The sequence below is a fragment of the Triturus cristatus genome, chromosome 1_1 (genome assembly GCF_964204655.1).
Source record: "Triturus cristatus chromosome 1_1, aTriCri1.1, whole genome shotgun sequence".
In the NCBI taxonomy this organism is placed as follows: domain Eukaryota; kingdom Metazoa; phylum Chordata; class Amphibia; order Caudata; family Salamandridae; genus Triturus; species Triturus cristatus.
This window is the reverse complement of record NC_140579.1, coordinates 541,346,103-541,367,465: the sequence shown is the minus strand read 5'-3', so window position 1 is coordinate 541,367,465 and position 21,363 is coordinate 541,346,103. Positions and strand designations below refer to the sequence as shown.

The 21,363-nt window shown below is 47.2% G+C and overlaps 1 protein-coding gene across 3 annotated transcripts in view; it reads right to left on the bottom strand.

The window, feature by feature from the left end:
- Window positions 1–21,363, bottom strand: part of KIF21B (kinesin family member 21B) — a 1,294,294-nt gene that overhangs the window by 899,872 nt on the left and 373,059 nt on the right. The gene's annotated exons all lie outside the window — the stretch shown is intronic.

Genomic DNA, 21,363 nt, shown 5'->3' with positions numbered 1-21,363 from the left:
GCAAACGTGCCAGGGGACGCGTTTGCAGAGTGGTGTAAAGAGGGGGTGTGGCCTCCGGGCCGATCCTGTTTTTTTTTTTCCTTCTTTTTTTTAGAAGGGGGGCTGTGTAGCCCCCCTTCTTTTTCTATTTTATTGGCCCTGGGGACCCCATCCCCCAGGGCCTGACCCCAATTTTTATATTTGAAAAAAAAAAAAAAATCGGGAATGGGGCCGCGTGGCCCCCCTCCCGAGGCCATAATATGCCCCGGGGACCCCATCCCCCGGGGCATGGGCCTTTTTAAAAAAAAAAAAAATGTATGGAGGGGGGCTGCGTAGCCCCCCTCCTCTGGCCACTTTAAGGCCCCGGGGACCCCATCCCCCGGGGCCTGGCCTCTCGTTGGAGACCATGGGAGGTCCCCAATCCCCCCACGGTCCCAGCCGGCTCCGCGCCTCCTGCGGGAGCCGGCATTGCTTTTCCACATGGGGAGCAGCTAACATGCTGCTCCCCATGTGGAAAAGCAATCTACTTTGCTTCATCGAAGCGAGAGCAGGTTTCCCTATGCGGGGGGGGCCATGAGCCCCCCGCATATACAATCTTGGAGCCCTGGGGGGTGGCGGTCCCCGTGGCAGTGATTGGGACGCCCCCACACTTTTTTTTAAAATTATGCCCCCGGGATTTGGCCCCCGGGGCAAAATAGAATATTCAGCGCGGGTGCGTGAATCTCGCCAATTTTTATTTTTTTTAAATTATTTTTTTGGCCCTGGGTGTCAGGGTGTATCTACCCTGCCCCATTGTCGCGTTTTTCGCGTTTGTTTTTTAGGTTTCTTTTTTTTTAAATAACATTTTTATTAACAGCGAAATCCGCAGCAAGTACAGCAGTCATGACACTCACGTAGCACCCACTTACACTGGATACAAGTTAGGGCATTGGAGACGACAAGCATTACATCAAGGGCACTTAGCACAGAAACAAAACAAGCATTGAAACATTATAGAGGTGGTTCCCGGAACATTTTAGGGCCAGGGAGGCCTTAACACACGCAGTTTAGGCTAGGTTTCCCCAAGAATTCAGGTCAGCGCACCTACTCCCAAGTTGTCCAGTATGGCCTGTCTCTCTCGTCGGAGTTCTATTGTGGGAGAAATGCAAATGTCCCCCCGATATTTGTTCCATCGTCCCCATTTGTGGTCCCACTTTTTAGGGCAACCTCGACTCTTATAAACCGTTTTCTCCGCTACCATCGATAAATCCATATCCTGGGCCCATGCGCGCAACGATGGCACGGCGGCTACCCCCCATTTCTGGGCAATATTCCTTTTGGCTATGACCCAACCCAACGCCGCCCACTCCTGCTCCGCTTGGGTAAGGTCCGTAGCACCCCACACATTTAGGAGGCATAGCTGAGGGGAGGGGGCAACCGATTTACCGATGGCCCGCGCCATCTGATGGGTGACTTCTGTCCAATAGTGCTGTATGGGGGGGCAGGCCCACAGAATATGTATAAATGTACCTACATGGTGACAGTTCCGGAGGCAGAGCTCATCTGGACGCCTACCTAATTTACACAACAGGGTTGCATCAAAATACACCTGGTGCAGAACTTTGAGCTGAACCAGGCGGAGCCGCATTGGTATCGCCACCTCCCTAGGGGATGCTAGCGCATCGCTCCAGTCCTTGTCAGACATTTCGCCCACATCTGTTTCCCATCTGGCCCGTACTTTCTGCATTGTATCAGCGCGATTATTAATTAACTTTTTATACGTTAAGGAAATAGCCCTGCGATCCATTGGATCTAGCAACAATCTGTCTTCCAAAGGCGAGTAGTCTGGAAGGGTAGTTTCAGCGGGCAGGGCGCAGTCGATAGCATGGCTTATTTGTAGATAGCGATAGCGCTCAGAGGGTGCAAGCTGGTACTTAAGTTGAAGCTCTGTGAAGGACGCCTTCCTGCCTTTAACCCATACGTCCCCCACCGTAGAGATGCCAATAAGATCCCACTTATCGAACCCCGCGCAGGTGCTCAGCCGTCCCAGACAATCCGGTTCCCAGAGTGGAGTGGCCTTAGTCAGCCGCCCATACCACCCCATTCGCCTCTGGAGCAGGTGCCAAATTTCCACCGTTCTGGCCGTGGGGCCAGTCAGGCCTAGTTTCTTCGGGTTTGAGTACAATGCCCTGTTATATCCTCCCTTCCCCATGAGCCAACGGTCCGTTCGGAAGCTAGGGTCATCATGAGACCCGAACACCCACTGGTTGACCGCGATCAGTTGTGTTGCCTGGTAATAAAGGCGTAAGTCCGGCAGTCCAATCCCTCTGTCATACCAGCCCATAGTCAGTTTTTGCATTGCAATCCGCGGCGGCCCGGTATCCCACAATAATCCACGCAACGTTGCGTCAATCTTTAAGAAATAGGCTTCTGGGATCGGGATAGGCGTGTTCTGAAGGGCATAGAGAAAACGGGGGAGGGCTAGCATCTTAAAAAGGGCTGCCCGGCCCAGGAGTGTAAGGGGCAGCGTTTTCCAATGGATCACGTCGGATTTGAACCACTGTAATGGGCCCCCTAGGTTTCGCTCGTAGAATAATGCTGAGTCCAATGTTATGAAAATGCCCAGATATTGGAAACCCTGTAGCGCTACCGGTATATTATATCCCCTAGGGCTAAGCGGCGGGTCACCCCAGAGGGGATACATCTGGGATTTGGACCAGTTGATCTGGTACCCGGAGTGGGCCCCAAATATATGAAAAATATGCAGTACCCGACGGATCGAACGCGCAGGGAAGGCCAGGTACAACAAAATATCGTCCACATATAGAGAGATGCGGTCTTCATGATCTGCTGTCCATTTAAGGCCCCTGATTTCTGGGTCATTCCGGATCCAGACCGCAAGTGGCTCAAGTGCCAAGGCAAAAAGGAGCGGCGACAGGGGACAGCCCTGTCTCGTGCCACGGCCGAGGGAGAAGGAGGTCGAACGATGGTTATTGACTGATACATGGGCCGTGGGCAAGGTATACAGTAGTCGAATCCATCCTATCAACCGGGGGCCCAACCCCACATGGACGAGGACCGCGGAGAGATATTCCCACGCTACCGTATCGAACGCCATCTTAGCGTCGAGCGCAAGCAATAGTGCTTCCTCTTGGAGTGTTGCCGCCTGTCCCAGGGCCCCGTGGACACGACGCAGATTACGTGCGGTATTACGGCCCGGCATGAAACCCGACTGGTCTGGGTGGATCAAGGCCGCGAGATATGTAAGCAGTCGGTTGGCCAACAGCTTAGCCAGGATTTTGGCCTCCACTGCGATCAGGGAGATGGGCCTGTACGATGCACATTCATCCGCCGGTTTGCCGGGTTTGCGGATAACCACTATGGTGGCAGTGCGGATTTCGGCCGGGAGGGTGCCGGTCTCATAGCTCTCCTTGTACAAGTTGAGCATGTGGGGTGCCAGTTTCAGAGCCATAGATTTCATGAATTCTATCGGGATCCATGGCTTTTCCGGAGCGGGTATCCCATATGGCTGTCTGAATTTCCTCTAGTGAGATATCTGACTCCAGAGTCTCTTGTTCTTGCTGGGAGAGACACCGCATTTCGATGGTGGTCAGGAGGTCTGCCGCCCAACGTGCCTGCGAGTTTTGTGGCGGGGTATATATTTGCTCATAATACTTTCCGAACGCTTCGGCGATGTTTTGAGGGTCCGTGATCAACACCCTGTTCGGCCCTTTGACCGCTCCCACCCATCGCGCAGCCAATTCATTCCGCTCCAGCCATGCCAGCAATTTACCAGTGCGTTCCCCCATCTCATAAATTCTGTGTCGGGTGGCGAGGGTTCGCTGACTGGCCTCCTCACAGAGCAGTTGTTTATAGTGCCGTCTCTTAACTTCAAGTAGGTGTTGGGCCTCGCGGGCTGGGGTGTGTGTAGTCCCCTGCTCGAGATGAAGTATCTCAGCCTCCAGCTCGCAAACCCGCCGCCTACGTTCAGTTTTGTGTCCCACCATCAGGGACAACGCTCTTCCCTTGATAACCGCCCCGTAAGCGCCCCACAATGTTACCGCCGAAGCCACCGACCCCGCATTTTCATCAAAATATTAATCAGTGTCTTGTCGCAAGGAGTCTCTGATGTGCGGGATTTTCAGCAGCCACGGCTGAATTCGAATGGGACCAGGTTGTCGCATTATACTGGCACCAAAGAAAGATCTTACCGGAGAGTGATCGGAAATCCCCCTTGCTAAGCTCGAGGAATCGGTGAAATATTGAATGTATTGCGCTTGCGTAAACAGGTAATCAAGCCGTGAGTGACTGCTGTGCACTCCAGATTGAAAAGTGTAAAGCGTGTCTCGGGGGTGCGACCATCTCCAAATGTCCACCAAGCCGAAAGTGTCTGCGAAATTGCTCAATTGCGAGCCCCGCGGATCGTTCCTTCGGGGTGGAGTGCGGTCCATTGTGTCGTCCATCGTCAGGTTAAAGTCGCCGCCCATAACCACAGCACCCTCCGGAAGGGTCATTAGGATTGTCCCTACGTCCACCAGGGTCTGGCGTTGAAGGCCCGGCGGCGCATATACCGAGAGCAAGTTGAGGGCCCTCCCTTCCCAGCTACCTGAGCAAACCACGTATCTACCCTGATGCTCGGTGTGAGTTGCATGAATCACATAAGGGCAGCCCTTTCTCAGGAGGATCCCCACCCCTCTGGATCCCGAAGTAAAGCCCGAGTGCGCAATCATACGATAAAACTTCCGGTCTAGGGCCTGACAGGAGTTGCCTATGAGTTTTTTAGGTTTCTTGTGCCTCGGTTCTACCGAGGCACAAGATTGCTGCCAACACTTCCTGATCTGGAGTGTTGACAGCCAATTAGAATACAGCTTGTGCACGGCAGGGTGCGCGCTGGGTGCGGGGAGGGTGCGCAGATCCTCCGAGATCATAGATATATCTATCTTTTTAACTCTAATTTTCTCAGGAACTACTGAACAGATTTACACCATTTAAGCAAAAGGCACGAGTCTGAACTGAGGACTACCTCTTTGCCAAATTTGGTGTAATTCCGTTCAGCAGTTCGGGCTGTAGCTGCATCAACAGGAACTATGGGAAAATGCATGGGGAAAACGCGTTTTGGGACCCCCCTTTTTTCTCGGCCCCCGCTTGACAAATCACCGTGAAAAGTTTGGAAAAATTTGCGAAGATTCATCAATCAGCGCCAACGTTATTCCAAATAGAATGTTGCGGCTTTCCTATGGAAAATAGGTCCTAACTATATCTACCTGACCCTTCAGGGCAGCCTCACAGGAATGGTCCCGTAGAGACCCATCTTAATGATACACTATCACAGAGAAAAGGTGAGGCTCAATACCGTAGTTGAGGCTTTTAATTGTAGGTACAGCAGCGCTTTTGAAACTCCGTCTCCTTACGCGTTTCGGTGACCTTTCTACTTGCTCACAGGTTGGAGTATGTGTAACCCAAGTGAAATCGTGCACGCTTTTTAATTAAAAAGTTACGTGACAGTTTCTTAAACACTTCAAGTCCCATATTGCATTTCTTTAAGCGTTTACTGCAGGGGATTTTATAACAGCCATCTGCCTTCACATAAAAAGTTATTAATCATGCTGGCATTGAGAATAGTGGGATATCATCTTTAAACTGTCCAATGCAGGTTATATCATGCTCAGTGCTCGGTACTTTTCGGTAACTGCAACAAAGCCTGTCCTCCGGCACGATCGAAGCGGGGATCACCCCACTTCGAATATATATATATATTATTTACAAATTAGCACTGGTCTGTGACACCTGTTCTCTTATCTCCTTACACAAAATGCCCCCTCCTTTGGGCCAGGCAGTTTTCTCCGACCCTACACAACACAAAATATGTTCTTTTTTTGCACTTTTTCCATCAGGTCTTATACAATGCAATATATATTTCTGTTTGGCAGGTTTTCTTTCTTACCCCATGCAACATAACCTATGTCACATATGTCCCTAAGTGTCCCTATGGGTAAGTGTCCTCTCTGCCCACATTGCAAGATACATCAGTATAGAGTATAACAATTCTTCATAACAAGCATTAGCAATAACAATGCTTTTGGCTTCTATTTTGGGGTCTGATGAAAAAAAATTTTTTAAATCTGCTGTGGAAAAAATAAAGCAAAAATTATATTTTTCTGTATAGAATGCATCTAAGAGATAAAAAAATCCTGGGTGATGATTTAGTTTCCATTTATGAAATCAAATAGCCTCTCATGCATAGCAAAGCAAACACTCGATAGATGATAGGTGATGCACCAGTCAACAGAATGAGGTGGGAGGAAAATCCTCATGGGGTGGGGCTAAAGCTCATTTTATGTACATTTAAAATAATTGGTAACAGTATGTCACTCCAACAGCTAGGCTGTCAAGCCAGACTAAATAATGAATGAATGAACGAATGAATAAATTAATGAAAATGTTTATAAAACACACTATGTGGTAAACCAGAGATTTGGCGTTACCATAGCATAGCTGTATCTTAAAACCCTTGCAGTGAAGTTTCCAGCACTGGCAAGCGTATTTCCTTTCCTCCTCTTTTTTATTACAATAGTCGAACAAGCTCTACCTGGACACAGGATAGCATGCTTCTAATTTTTTTCGTGACCGTTCCAATTTTTCGATTATTTTAGAAGCAAAAATACAGCATCAAGGAAAAGAAACATTACACAAATAAGAGTGAGGGTGGGCATGATTTTACTATATCAAAGGGATAAAAGGAGTGACATCACCAGCACTTAAACCCCAAGGTACAAATCATATGAATTTTGACAATAACTGCCCGTTTTTAAACAATTCTTAAAAGCGCGGGGATCAGGCAAAAACAATCAGGGATTAAAACGATCACAAACAAAATTCATGCTAACTATCAAACAAGCATTTGCAATGCAATAGGTCTCGCATTTACGTGAGTTTGAGCTATTGACATTGCAAATGACAATGCCTTTTATTTTTGTTTCCGTTTAAAAAAAAAAAGGCATTTTTATTTACAATGCCAATAACTTAAACTCACGTAAATGCGAGACCTATTGCATTTCAAATGCTTGTTAACATTAAAAGTAAAGCGCCGGTGCCCGATTATAGCAAAAGCGCCTTCATGAAGTACCCGTGACGGAGACATATGGCGGCTGCGCGCGTTCACACGCACATGCACGCAGGCTTTAGGCCAGCGGCTGCAGCACTTTGAAAATCCCCTTACAAAAATTCGAGCAACAGCGCATGCGCTGTTCTAGGCTCGACCTAAAAACGACTGCTGATGCTCAGATGAGAAAAAGGGTTCGGAATTTTACTGGGTGACCTGACATTTCTGTCTGAGAAACATTATCTAATTTTGGGTAATTCTGCAGCTACTAGGTGCATTTAGAAATATTATATAGCTTATTATTCTTTAGTTTGAGAAAACAAAAATACGTATGCATTCGGTCCTAAAAGAAAATTCTAACCAACCTGAAGTCAATGTGTAGTTTTGGGAGCATGTTTTTTCTGTTTATTTGATGCAAGCAGATGGCACAGTGGGGGTCAGTCTAAGCCTGGTGTCTCAAAGAGGCGAGTCCCCTGTGTCTTCTAACTCCCCCTCAAATACCCCTTTTAAAAGGAGGTGCATTTTGTGTCACCTTCCTTTGAAGTGGAAGCTGCTGTCTCGCTCGCAGTGCTGAAGACAGTGGCTGCTATTCACAACATACAGAGCTAACGCCAATCACACTGCCAAGTGTGAAGAAGCAGGCTGGAGTCCATCAAAGCCACGTCATCAATCCCTTCAGACCAAAGCAACATGGCACCAAGAGTGCAGACAGAGTCAAGAACTTGTCACTTCCATTAGAGCTGAAGCAATTCAAAGAGAAAGGCGCACTCTTCTCAACAAAGACAGCAAGGCCTCGGGTTGCTATTTCATGGTGCGCCATGTTCAAACTGCGATATTCTCACCAGTCAAAGTACGTTTTGCATGCCACCCGTTTAGAATACCCAAGAAGTAGATTTGGCGGGAGAAAGTGAGATTGTGTTTTGTAATAAATTGGGAAATTCACCTTTCTAAATAGTGAAAGTGGAACGAGCACACTGCATAAACATTCAAAATGCCTCAAGCTATTTAAAAAAAAAAAACTAGTGTTGAGCAAACCCGGCATTTTGTATCACAGCGTCCGTTACGGCCCCAGCCCCCACAGCACTTGAGGCTTCCAATTCCCTACACCTGGACCAAACGGCTCCCACACGCACAGTGTGCACCATCGGCCCTGCTCAGTTTGGGGGATGGGGAAAGCGGGCGCCGTGTTTAGAACTTCATTGAAAAGCACCTGCTGCAGAGTTCCTTATGCGTCCTGCAGTTTTCGAGGCAAAAATACCAAGCATTGGCCGCACGCGCGCCTCGCGCTTTAAGTTTAAAAAAAAAACAAGCACAGTAAGGCTAAAAGAAAACCTTCTGCACCCACACTACCAAAAAAATATATATGATCATGAATTACTACATTATCATCGTTAGGTCAGAGCTTGGCAGGTATTTAACGGTGATTGTTTTTCTTTTCACACTGCCTTGTTAGTAATAAAAGATCCCCGGTGCTGGAAGCATTACATTCTGCCACTGGAACTCTCCGAAAAAGAGTAAGGCACGACGAGCGCAATTCTAACAGTTTGCTTAGTAAGTTTGTTTCAGTTAATTAAAACCATTTCGTTTTTCTGAAACCAAATATTGAAAACCATAGCAACTTAGAGAAGTTCCATACGTCATTATTAAAACTGAATTAATAAACAATATAAAATTCAGCGTTCTAACAGCAGGGGCTGAATAGCGTCGGATTGTCATTTAAGTAATCTCCGGAGACCGGAGGAAAGCTAAAATTGTACAAGACCTCGCTCCAACACGTTAAAATACTTGCAGCCACACTCTGGATAATACTTCATTATAAGGCAACTCCTTAAAGCTGAAATAAATGATATGGCTTATTGATCTTGGTGTCAGTTCCTGTTGCAAAAAACGTCAGAGAAAGAGGGAGATGTATACAAGGCCCTCTACTGATACTTAAAATTTAAGAATGTGGCTTAGTTTTCCTTGTATGGGTCGACTGTAACACTTTAAGCTAGGTTAAAAGAGAGCTGCGCACTATAGCATTTTTTCGGCAACATCCTACACGGGACGTGTGATCAACCATTCGCACCGAGAACAATTTATGTGTTAAGCCAATGTACGAGATAAGCGCTCAGCTGCTTGCAGCACTTCGGGACGGATAGCACACTGAAGATAGTGATCCAAATGAGAATAAAAGGGGCGGGTGAGCCACGGGAGTGGCTACGATGTGCCCCATGAATACTTTCTTTCACTTGTAGCTTTGTGACGGAGCAGTGGCACAGACTGACAACTACCACTGCAGGCGGCAGGGGGGCTATTCTACTTCCGTGGCCGGTGGTGGGAGCGAAGGTACAAGTGACAGCCCAACAGCTTCAGGACAGGAGTTAACAAGCACTCTAAAAAAAGTTAAATAAATAAACGGAGCGTGGTGACCCTAAATCTGGTGCTGCGCTCCGAAATAAAGTAAACCAGCACTGAAAAGGGGGCGGGTAGCGGTGGGGAGGACGACGGGGTGGGGGGGGGGGTGAGTATAAGGGGAGAAATAAAAAGCACGTCCGCCATTGTTTAAGGCAAACGCGTAATACGAAAAACAAGGTTAAAATGAAAATGAAAAAAAAAAACATAATAGTTAACCAAAAGGTACTTGCACCTCGGTCTGCACGTGTACCTACTGCTCGCTTACTGTAGTCCGTGGAAAAGCAAATACGATTGAAAGTAAAATGCAGGCGGAATAGAGAACTAGGAGAGGTGTGCCAGCAGGGTGCCACGCAGGGCACTGCACTCTCCAGGGCACTGCCTACTCGCAGAGCACAGCTATAAAGATAAAACACAAGGACAAACATCTAAAGATAAGCATCGCGATCACGATAAAACATCAAAGCGGCCGAGCGGCCGCGAAAGTGAAAGACAACGAGTGCTTTCAGGCTGCCAAATGGTGCGCGCGCCCGGCACACATGCACAGTAGTTGGCGGCCTGAAAGCACTCGTTTGCACTTCCAAAAGTGCTTACTATAAGTCTCGCCAGAGCAGCGCTAAAGCGCTGTCTCAGGCGAGACCTAAAAAGCAGCTCCAGAGGTTTCAAACAGGAATGGAAGGGGAGGCAACTGCATCTCTAAGCCAGCCCTATATGACACCCCGTCCCCATAAGGTCAGGAGCATGGATGTCAAGAAGCAAGAGACCTCAGGACTTTGCTCCCAAACCAGTGGTGGGCAGAACAAAATACTGTCAGTCAGTCAGAAAACTTTATTTCGGCGAAAATGCCATTAAAGTACAGACATCACATTTAAAAAAAGAAAAAAAATCTGCACATGAAAACAGTTATCTTAAAACCTCTCATAAAACAATAATTTAGGACAATATATATTCATAAAGTATAAAAAAAAAAAAAAGAATAAATGATGTTTGTCACAAGATAAATTAAAAAGGGACATGGCTTGCAAAAAAAAGCATTACAGTACAAGATGTTTTCTTATTTTCCACATTGAGAATAGATATTTAGCAGTTACTGTGACGAAAATGGGAGAAGTATCATATTTCATTACCCTGTATAGATCTCTATAGTTACTTACACCAAGGTTATTAGCAAGTTGGATGATCCATTTTCTGCGTGGATTTATGTAAGCCTTGCAAAAGAATATTACATGGACCTCTGATTCTTCGTACGTACTACACCCTGGGCAGGGTCGGGTTATAGATCCTTCCCATTTATTCGTCCTGCAGAATAGGGGAAGGGATCCATGCCTAAACTGTATATAAAGCTTCTTGGCAAACAATGATTGGATCAAATCCAGTGCTGGCTCAAAGCTATAGCTTATTTTCATTTCGAGGACTACAGAGGTCAGATTAGTACTGGACTCTGAACATAATATTTGTGTCAATTTATGTTCCTCTATCGCTTTGGCCAGAGATTTTTTTGGTAGGACGGCACAGGTCTCCTCTGGATTGAGCCAAAGGTCTTCCCTTCCAATTTCACCTAAAGACTTTTTAATATATGCAAGCCACGGGATGGTACCAGCCCTTGGGAGTGTCATAATTGATTTTAATTCCTCCCTAAAATTGTTACGTTCTGGTGTGCTCCACAATCGGCGCCAGTACATAACCGGGCGTGAAGCAACCAGATCTACTATTGGATGAATGCCAAGATCCATCCTGAGGGGCTGAAGGGGAGTGCTCATGGGTAATGCTAAAAGTTGCCTCATAAAATGGTTTTCTGACCTTGCTAAAATCTGAACTGCACTATGGCCCCAAAGTTCAGCGCCATAGACCGCCACACCTCTTGCCTGGACCTTATAGACCTCTACAGGCGGGCTAATTAACTTTAACGGGCTGTCCCTATACATCTTCAGGATTCCCCCAGAAACTTGAACCAGTTTCAAATTAGCCTTCAGAATCTGGGGTCCCCAATCCATTTTATTGCTTAATGTTAACCCCAAGTAATCAAAAACAGTTACTCGCTCCAACGGCAGATTGTCCAATTTTGGGATAGGACAGTTAGCGGTGTCCGCGTGCAGAACCATATATTTGGTCTTATTAACGTTAATGACCAGGTTCCTTTTTCTGCAGAATGTAGCAAAGCCCTCTAAGACTCTTTCCATCCCCATGGCGGTCTTGGACAGGAGCAGTGTATCGTCTGCGAACATTAGTGCAGGTATTTTCCTGACAGCTAGCCTGGGTGCATCTATATCTCTTAAAGCTAGCAGTTCTTCCACAAGCCCATTTAAAAAAAGAGAGAAGAGGGTCGGTGCAAGCACCCAGCCCTGCCTCACACCTCTTTCAACGGGGAAGGGAGATGTTAATTCGCCGTTTTGACCATACCTTACCCTGGCAAAGGTGTCTTTATGTAGAGTTTCCAAAAGATAACATAGGTATGGGGGAACACCCATTCCCTTCAAAAGGTCCCACATCTGTCGTCGATCTACCATATCGAAGGCAGACTTTAAGTCAACAAAGGAAAGATAAAGGCTGCCTCCTTCCAATTTGAAGGATTTCCAATAGATCATCTGTAATCTAAACAGTTGATCTATTGTTGACATTTTAGCTCTAAAGCCCACCTGTAGAGGGGTCAGGATGTTGAACTCTTCCATCCATGCTTGGAGCCTCCCCAATAAACATGTGCAAAGATCTTCTGTGCCACGTCTATTAAGCTAATCGGCCAATAGTTTGCCGGATCCAGGGGGGAGCCCTTTTTGTGTATCGGAATGATCTCGGCACCGGCCCATGAATGCGGCGGTGACACTCCTGTAAAAATTGCATTAAAAAGATTTTGTAAATAGGGAGCCCATACAACCTGTTCGCTATTATACAGGTCACCCGGTATCCTATCTAGTCCTGGGGCTTTGTTTGGGAGGACTTTATTCAAGGCCAGTTTAACCTCTTCTAGCGAACATAAATAATTATCACCCATAGTCAAAGAAGGGACTTGCCTAGTTAGGGATTCATAATGTTCTGGGGCTATTGGATTACTGGCATAAAGGTCTTGGTAGTGCCGACGCCAAACGTCCTCCCCTAAATTAGGTTGGACTGCAACTTGGGAGACAGAGGACCCAGTTTTAACCAAATTCCAAAATGCCCTGGAGTCCTTTTTCCTTAGTGTATTAGAGATTTCCTCCCATCTATTGTACTCCCATTCCTTTTTTGCGTCTATGATCACTTTCTTGTAATGGCCCCTCGCCTCCTTAATCAATACCTTATTCCCCCCTTTTAGGTTTACTAAGAGTGATAACTTTGCCTCTCTACAAGTTTTAGTAAACCATAATGATCTCTCTCTCAGATTTTGGGATTTCCTCCTTATTTCCCGATAAAAGTACCCTTCTAGGGTAGCACATAGCTCTACATGAGTGGAGCCTATATTACCCTGATCTAAAGGGCCATTTCCCGCAACAGCAGGGTCCAGCACTCGCTCCAAAAGCGGATAAATCTCCCTAACTCAGTTTGGGATTGGGCAATCTTTTCCCATCTAACTCTCCGACCACCACATGAAGTAACCAGAGGGGGTAAAGGATTAACGTCCTTAGGCTGATGTAAGAAGTTGTCATAGCCTTCCAGAGTAATGGCAAGGGGATTATGATCGCTTTCGCTGCGATTTACTACCTGGAATTCCAAAACCCTAGACCACATTCCCAATTTGAGCATTATGTAGTCTATGGTGGAGGCATAACTATTCCGTTGGAATGTAAATTTACCAGGATTATCCGCTGGGTGCCTTCCATTGCATGCCCTTAATGAGTGGGTAAGGGTTAATGCGGTGAGTTGAAGAACCAGGGGTGTCCATCCCTTTGTAGGGTATGAGTTACAAGGGGGGATTGCCCATACTTGGTCCTCTTCTTGGGTGACTGAGCTGGACACACCATTCAATGGTTCGAAATGACAGTTAAAGTCACCACCTATGAGCAATTGGTCCTGCTTGGGTAGTATACTCAGGAAATCTTCTAGTTTTAACAGGGTGCTAGATGTTTGTCCATACTTCACGGGGCGGGAATAAATGTTAATTAAATTCAGCTCGGGATGATCCCGAAATTTTAGGGCTATGCACATAATATCCAATGAGCCAGTGTCTATTACTCTAATTGCACAGCCCAAATGTGTTTTCACCCAAATGCACAATCCACCAGATGGCCTCCCTCTTAGGGCCCTTACTGCCGATTCCCAATACGTAACAAACCCAAGGCAATGACATGCTTTCATTGCCCAGGTTTCCTGAAAAAGGCATATGTCGTGGCCATCTATGAACTCTCCCCAGTCCGGGGAATCCAACAATGGACCAATACCTGCCAAATTCCAGGATAAGATTTTTAGGCCCGCTCCATGTTCTAATTTTTGGGTGAGGTTGGCTCTTGTTTGGGGGCCCATATAGAACTGTATGGGTTGTTCAAATGTGTCCCCCCCCATTATCTGTTGACTCTACAGTTAGGGGGAGGCTAACAGTCATTGGTTGGGTGGGAACAATACTTATACTAGTCTCAATTCTATTGGGATCTCGAGCATATTCCAAGGCCAAATCTATTTGCTGAAATTGCCCCTGTGAAGCAGTGGGTACTACCCTTAAACGTTCCTGTTTATTACATGCCTTACTCTGTCCAGAAAAAGTTACCTGTCTTCCCACCTGAGTGTGATCCACCCCCTGGGGTCTGATGTTTTTAGTGGCCTCACCTTCAGGATGCAGTCAATCAACAAGATCAAGGGTACTGAACCTATTGTGGCATTGAATAGGGGGGCATGGGTCATGATGAGGGGCCCCTCTAGTCCCAAAGGGGCCCCTACACCTTTCCCTCATGACCCCATTTTGATCCACAAAACCTATTTCAAGGTTGGGTACTTTGATTGAATAAAAATATGAGAGGGGAAGAGATTGAATTCCATCCCGGGATCTAGCCCATCCTCCATCCCCTAGAAACGTAGTCACCCTTTATCCCTGAAGGTTATGAGGATACAATCACCCCTTATATTTTTCACGCTCCTGCCCACCCACTCCACTCTGCGCACCATCATAATTTCCCCATCAAGATAAGGTGGCAGGGATCTATTTACACGGAGCCAATACATGACCTTATTCTTCAGGGCCATGTATGGTTCAATTTTATCAACAGGGAGTTCAGGAACGCCAGTTAAAACCACTACATGAGAGCTACACTCAGGGGGGAGATCTGGTCTTGGTAATTTTGTTTTATGACCTAGATGTAAATTATTGCTACAATCAGAGATAGACACTAGATTATGCAATTGGGCTGAATTCCTAACAACCCTAGCATCAGTAGGGACCTGTGGGATTTGGGAAGGATGGATGGGGGCAACAATTCTCTCACTACTTTGCAATTGGTCCCTATCAGGTGCTATTATATTACTAGATGGGTCTAACTCATTCTCTCTTGCAACCGGCAAGGCAACTTGCTGTGAAGGTATTAGTTGACAAAGTCCCTTCTTAGTTGGCTGAGCCATCTCGCTGCGATTTGAGTCCACAGCAATAAGAATCAGCCTTAATTTTTCTTCTACGATGGCTAGTCGCTTAGATAATGGAGATAAGCTCCCAGAGATTAATAACTCCATCTTTACCCAAAATGCATCATCAATTGAACATTTAGAAGAGTCTTTCAAAATGAGTTCAGATGACGTAGATGGTATGATATCCAATCCCGATGTTACAGGTAGACCTTCCTGCTCGGGTGAATCGTTATGGCCATTATTCAAGTTGGGAATATTTTTAGGATTTTTATTATTGTTGTGTCTCGTCGGACCTCCCTCACGCTTCTTCCCCTTCGATGGATTTATTCTTGGCCCCTTACTCCTCACGGACTGCTCCGTCTTTGACCTTGTTGTAACAGTGTTCATAAAGATGGGGGCGGGCGGTAATGGCTCTTCCTTTGTGCAGATGGCTCATTTTGCCCTAAGTCAATTGGCCTTGGTACCTCTAAGGCCCGTTGTGTTGCTGATGCATCAGGAAGTGCCTCAGTGTGTTTAGCCCCGTAGAGTACATTTGGACCTTTGTCAGGAGAGCAGGCTGTCATGATGCCTCCTAAAGAGGAACGTTTCCCTGGTAATGGCTCTAATGATAACCGGCGTTCAGTGACAGCGATTTCATATGCCAGAACATTACTAGCACGGGTAATGAAGTTTCCCAAAGTCTCAGCCATGCTGCCACCTTTTGGTGCCGATGGCAGGTGCGCTATACTCGTCGCCATGGGGAAATGGGTGTTTAGGAATGATTCAAACCACTCAGGTCCAAATAGATGTATCAGGATGTTAAAATAGAGTTAAGACTCTTACCAAGTTGCAAATGCCGCTCCTCCGAAATGACAGGCAGAGCACCGGGCTTAGAGGGATGGCCCAGCCCGACCTCCACCGGTCTCGAACGGGCTCAAACGGGCCCGCCCATGGCCCGGGCTTCGCCCGGCACACGTCAGCTGCGCGGGAGCGGCGAGGCGCTATAAGGGCGCCGGCAGGCTCTGTAAGTGCGTGCAGGTGCGGCTCCGATCAACAGGCCCCCTGGGAATTGAAGTCCTCCACAAGATCACTCTCCCAAGACTAGCGAAGCGGCTCCCGCGGCAGCGGGAGAGGCGAGGCGCTATAAGGGCGCCGGCAGGCTCTGTAAGTGCGTGCAGGTGCGGCTCCGATCAACAGGCCCCCTGGGAATTGAAGTCCTCCACACGATCACTCTCCCAAGACTAGCGAAGCGGCTCCCGCGGCAGCGGGAGCGGCGAGGCGCTATAAGGGCGCCGGCAGGCTCTGTAAGTGCGTGCAGGTGCGGCTCCGATCAACAGGCCCCCTGGGAATTGAAGTCCTCCACAAGATCACTCTCACAAGACTAGCGAAGCGGCTCCCCCAGAACAAAATACTGGAATCCAGAGAAATGTAAGGACAGTTCTCTTCAAACACGATTAACCCTAATTTTCAGTCACCCAGGCCTACCATGTATCCGAACTTGTATAGTAAAACTGACTGAGGAAAGTAAAATTAAAAGTTTAAAACTGAAGAAAGTTCTTTGAGATGCAAAATGAGTAAAATGCTACACTGAGAAACAGTAATGTTGGCAAAAAACTTCAAAATAATACTGAAAAGCAGTTCTTCACATTTAGATAAAAAATATTTTTTACCATAGCAACAGGATTGAGGATGCATATATCGTATAAGATGAAAATTGTTTTAAAATAGTTCAACTTTAAATATCAACAAGTTCACATTCCGCCGCAAATATGTTTTTTTGCAAGATGTATCCGCTAACAAAAAAGGCTGTAAGGTATATAGACCATTATATCACATTTCTAATGGTCTCCCATTTCCTTGAGTCACATTCTGGGGCACTTCTAGTATATTAATGTTGGGAAATGATCAGATGACATGGCATAGCCGAAAATCACAAGCACGTCTGCATGCTACAAATCATGATCCTCTCCCAATGTATGATACGTTGGCAAGTCTGCACCCCTTGCTGTAGTGTTGCGCTCTAATCCTCACGCGCTACGTGGTGACGTAGCGCGCGAGGACAGCGTCAATGTGGGGAATGCGCATGCGCGAGTCGGGAATAAGACCGCAAAGTGGCGTCTTGCCCGGCGCTCTCCCGCTGTGACCAAATAAAGTATAATTCCTGATAATAAATACCTGGCGTTGGTAGCAGTTATTCAGGCAGAGACCAGCAACATTACATTGGCGACGAAAGATGGGATTTTTGGGGAAAAATATGTGGTGAGGAAGATTAATAGAACTTAGCCACCACACCTGAATGTACTGGCCAACCTGGAAGCCACCACCGGGGACCACAGGAAGGAAGACTACCACCAAGGTGTACAACACAGCGGGAGAGCGTGGCAGAGGCGGCAAGAAGGGACAGATGCCAACCACAAGGTGAAGTACCAGAAGTTGGGGCAGAGAGCAAGAGAAGGACGGAAAATAACTCCAATCCAAAGGGACCCTGGCGGAAGCAGCGGTACGCAGAGACAGGGGAGCAGGAGAAGCCCGAACTGGATCAGGCGCAAAGTGAGAGCGTGGACGCGCCAGGCAGTCCGAGAGGCCCAGGGGCGGAACCAGAAAGACGCGCCACGATGAGCACGCAGGCATCTTCACTAACGACACCAATCCCATTTCTGCCGAGGCCTGGAGAACTTCAAATGAAGTGGGAGGATTGGAAAGAGTACTTCAAGAACTACATTGCAGCCCTAGAAGACGAAAATGGGGAGGCCTTCCCCAGCGCGAGGAAGAAAAGGATTCTCCTGCACAACTTAGGCCCGGAAGGCATAAGGGTCTTTCAGAACCTGGTACCCACACCCAGACAGAACGCAGATGACGACGTATTCAAGCACGCCATAGAAGATCTCGACAACCACTATCGTCCTGCGGTGTGTGTTTCCATTGATTGGTACAATTTCCAGCAGAAGAAACAAAAAACCGGCGAATCCATAGATGATTATGTGGCAGCGTTGAGAAAGTTGGCGGTGACATGCAAGTATGGAGTCCTGTATGACGAATTCATAAAATATCAAATAGTCATGCACACCACCAACAAAACAGTGCAAGACAAGTTGTGGACAAACAGTGAGGCATCGCTTAAAGAAGTAATTGACATGGTAAAAAAGGCGGAATTGTCGAAAAGGTGTGCTGACGCAGCGAAAAGGGAGACCCTCCAGAAGACCATGGTGAACAAGGTGGACGACGCTGAACCACAGGGAAGGAGTAAAGCCATGCCGCCTGAAGGGAAAGGACAAAATAAGTGGAAAGGGAAACCGGGACAAACATGGAAGCAGAATAGAGACAACAATACGACGTGCTACAGGTGCGGAAGTCAAACGCACGCAGCCCAGGACAAACGTTGCCCAGCGTTCCGAGCGAAATGCATGTTCTGCGGCATAATGGGTCACTACGAGAAGGTTTGTCGCAGGAAAACGAAGAGACCAATGGTGAAGTACGTTATGCAGGAGCAACAGGAGGAAGAGGAAGAACAAGATGAGGTAGATGGTGTACTATGCGTGGAGGAGCAAGTGCTAGGCATCGAGGGCAAGTGCTCCCGCAAACCGCAATGTGACATGGTGATAGGAGGAGTGAGAATCAAGATTGTAGTAGACTCGGGATCCCCATACACCATCATCCAAAGAGCTGTGTGGAAGGAAGAATTGGAGCCCAGTTTGGGATCAAGGTTATAACCACCGGATATACGACCAGTATCGTACACAGGTGAACCCATTCCCATGGTGGGATACAGGAAGTTGAACTTCGAATTTAGAGGAAGAAGTGCGGAGTGCAAATTATACGTAGCAGAGAAGGGCCCATCCGTCCTAGGATGGATGGATCAAGGTGACCTAGGGATCAAGTTAGACCCAGGAGGAGACACGCAAGTGCTTTTGACAGCTCCTGGGAGCTGGCCGGAACTGGAAGAGATGAAAAGCAAATTCCCGAAGGTATAAGAGAACTCCAGGCCGGTATCCCACAAGGTCCGCAACGTACCTCTAGCCATAAAAGAAGCAGTACAACTGGAACTACGCAGATTAGAAGAGAATGGAATTATGGAGCTCAAAGACAGCTCGGCATGGCTAGCCCCCTTGATTGTGGCAAAGAAACCCAGTGGCAAAGTCCGCCTATGTGTAGACCTTCGAGAACTAAACAAGTGCCTAATTGTGGAAAAATTCCCATTGCCGCGCATTGAAGAAATGTTGTCCAAGACGAAGGGGGTAAAGTGGTTCTCCACCATTGACCTTACCTCTGCCTATCACCAGATAGATCTACATCCAACAAGCCGGAAACTGACATCATTTATAACACCCTTCGGATGTTATCAATTCCGCAGCGGCGGTGTTCCAGAAATTGATACATCGTCTCTTCAAGGACATCGAGGGTATTCAGTACTTCCAGGATGACATACTGGTGATGGGGACAGACAGGAAAGATCATGATAAGAAGCTAGACAAAGTACTTCGAGTGCTAGAAAACAACGGCCTGACCGCAGAATGGGAAAAGTGCCGACTAGGAATGACATCCGTCACCTACTTGGGACATGAAATAGGAGGCCAGGGCATCACGCCGAAACGTGCAAATGTAAAAGTGATTTGCAATGCTATGGCCCCATCCAACAAAGAAGAGGTGAGATCCTTCCTAGGGATGGCAGAATATTATAGCAAATTTGTGCAACACTTTGCCACCAAGACACACCATCTGCGACAGTTGATAAGGGACAAAACAGCGTTCAAGTGGACAGAAGACACACAAAAAGAGTTTGAGGCCTTGAAAAAAGACATTAGCCAAGGCGTACCACTGCAAGGATAAGACCCGCTTGGACAGTCGATATTGACGACGGATGCCAGTGAAAAAGGATTGGGAGCAGTCCTCATGCAGGAGAGGAGAGAAGGAGCGACGGAGACCCTCAGTTTCACATCAAGATCGTTATCACCCACAGAACAGAAATATAGCGTAATCGAGAAGGAGATGCTAGCGGTGGTGTGGGCCATGGGGAAGTTCCGCCAATTCCTATGGGGCACGAGGTTTAAACTCAAAACAGATCACAAGCCGCTAGTAAAAGTGCTCACCTCGAGTGGGCATGCGAGTATCACGCCACGCATCGCTAAGATGACACTAAAATGACTAGAGTACAGGTATGATGTAGAGTACATACCGGGGACACGAAACAAAGTAGCAGATTACCTCAGCAGAGCGGCAGCTATGGAAGAAGCTCCCAACCCAGCAATAGAAGATGAAGAGATGGTAGCGGTGATGGAAGATCCAGAAAGAGTGATAAGTAATCAAGAGTGGACCCAAGCGTATGAAGAAGATGGAGAGATTAGTGAGGTCAAAGAGTACATAATACATGGATGGCCCGAGAAAATAAGGTTGCTGGAAGCGCTCAGGAAATTCTATGAAGTCAGAGAGGAGCTGTCAGTAGGGGACAAAGGGATATTCCTGTACAGAGGTGATAAAGTCATTCCCCCGACTGCGTTAGTTTCTCGTCTGGTTGCGCTATTGCACAAAGGACATCTAGGAATAGTGAAAACCAAGATGAGAGCGAAGCACATGTACTGGTGGCCAGGAATGGACGTCCAGGTGGAAAGACGCGTAAGAGAATGCGATCAATGCCAAAGAGCAGACAAAACGCTGAATCCCTTAAGACCGGTATTCGGGAAATTCACACTACCGAGTGACCCGTGGGAAGAAGTGTCAGTGGACATTTTGGGACCTGTGCTGGACACCCAAGGAACGCCCAAATATCTATGCGTTCTTGTCGACAAGTACTCGAAATGGCCGGAGATACACGTCCAAGAAGTAATGGATGCGGAGACAGTGATTAAGTTCCTAACTTCAGTTTTCCTCAGGGAAGGTATCCCGAGAACCATCCTGAGCGACAATGGACCTCAATTCACATCTGAAAAGTGGTACAAGTATGCAGAGAGGAACGGAATCAAAATACAACACACCTCCGTGTATCATCCGTCGAGTAATGGACAGGTGGAACGATTCAATAGAGTCATAATGGGGTCCATCCAAGCAGCCATCATGATGGGCAAAGATTGGGAGAAAGAGATACAGAACATGATATGGGCATACCGTATCACCCCCACCGGCACAGGGTATAGCCCTTTCCAAATCTTGAGAGGAAGACATCCCTTCACCAAAGACAACATAACCTGGAGAGAAAAGACTATCACTAGCAAATGGTCTCCTGCGGTGGTACAGCACAATCTAGAGAAGGCCCAGAGAATATATACGGAATACTACAATCAGAGGAGAAAAGTGAAGGCACCAACCCTGGAGAGAGGGGAATGGGTGAGAGTCAGATTAGCTATACGGAAAAGGAAAGGAGACAGCAAATACAGCCCACCTCTACAAGTGAAAGAAGTGTACGATAGGGCAGC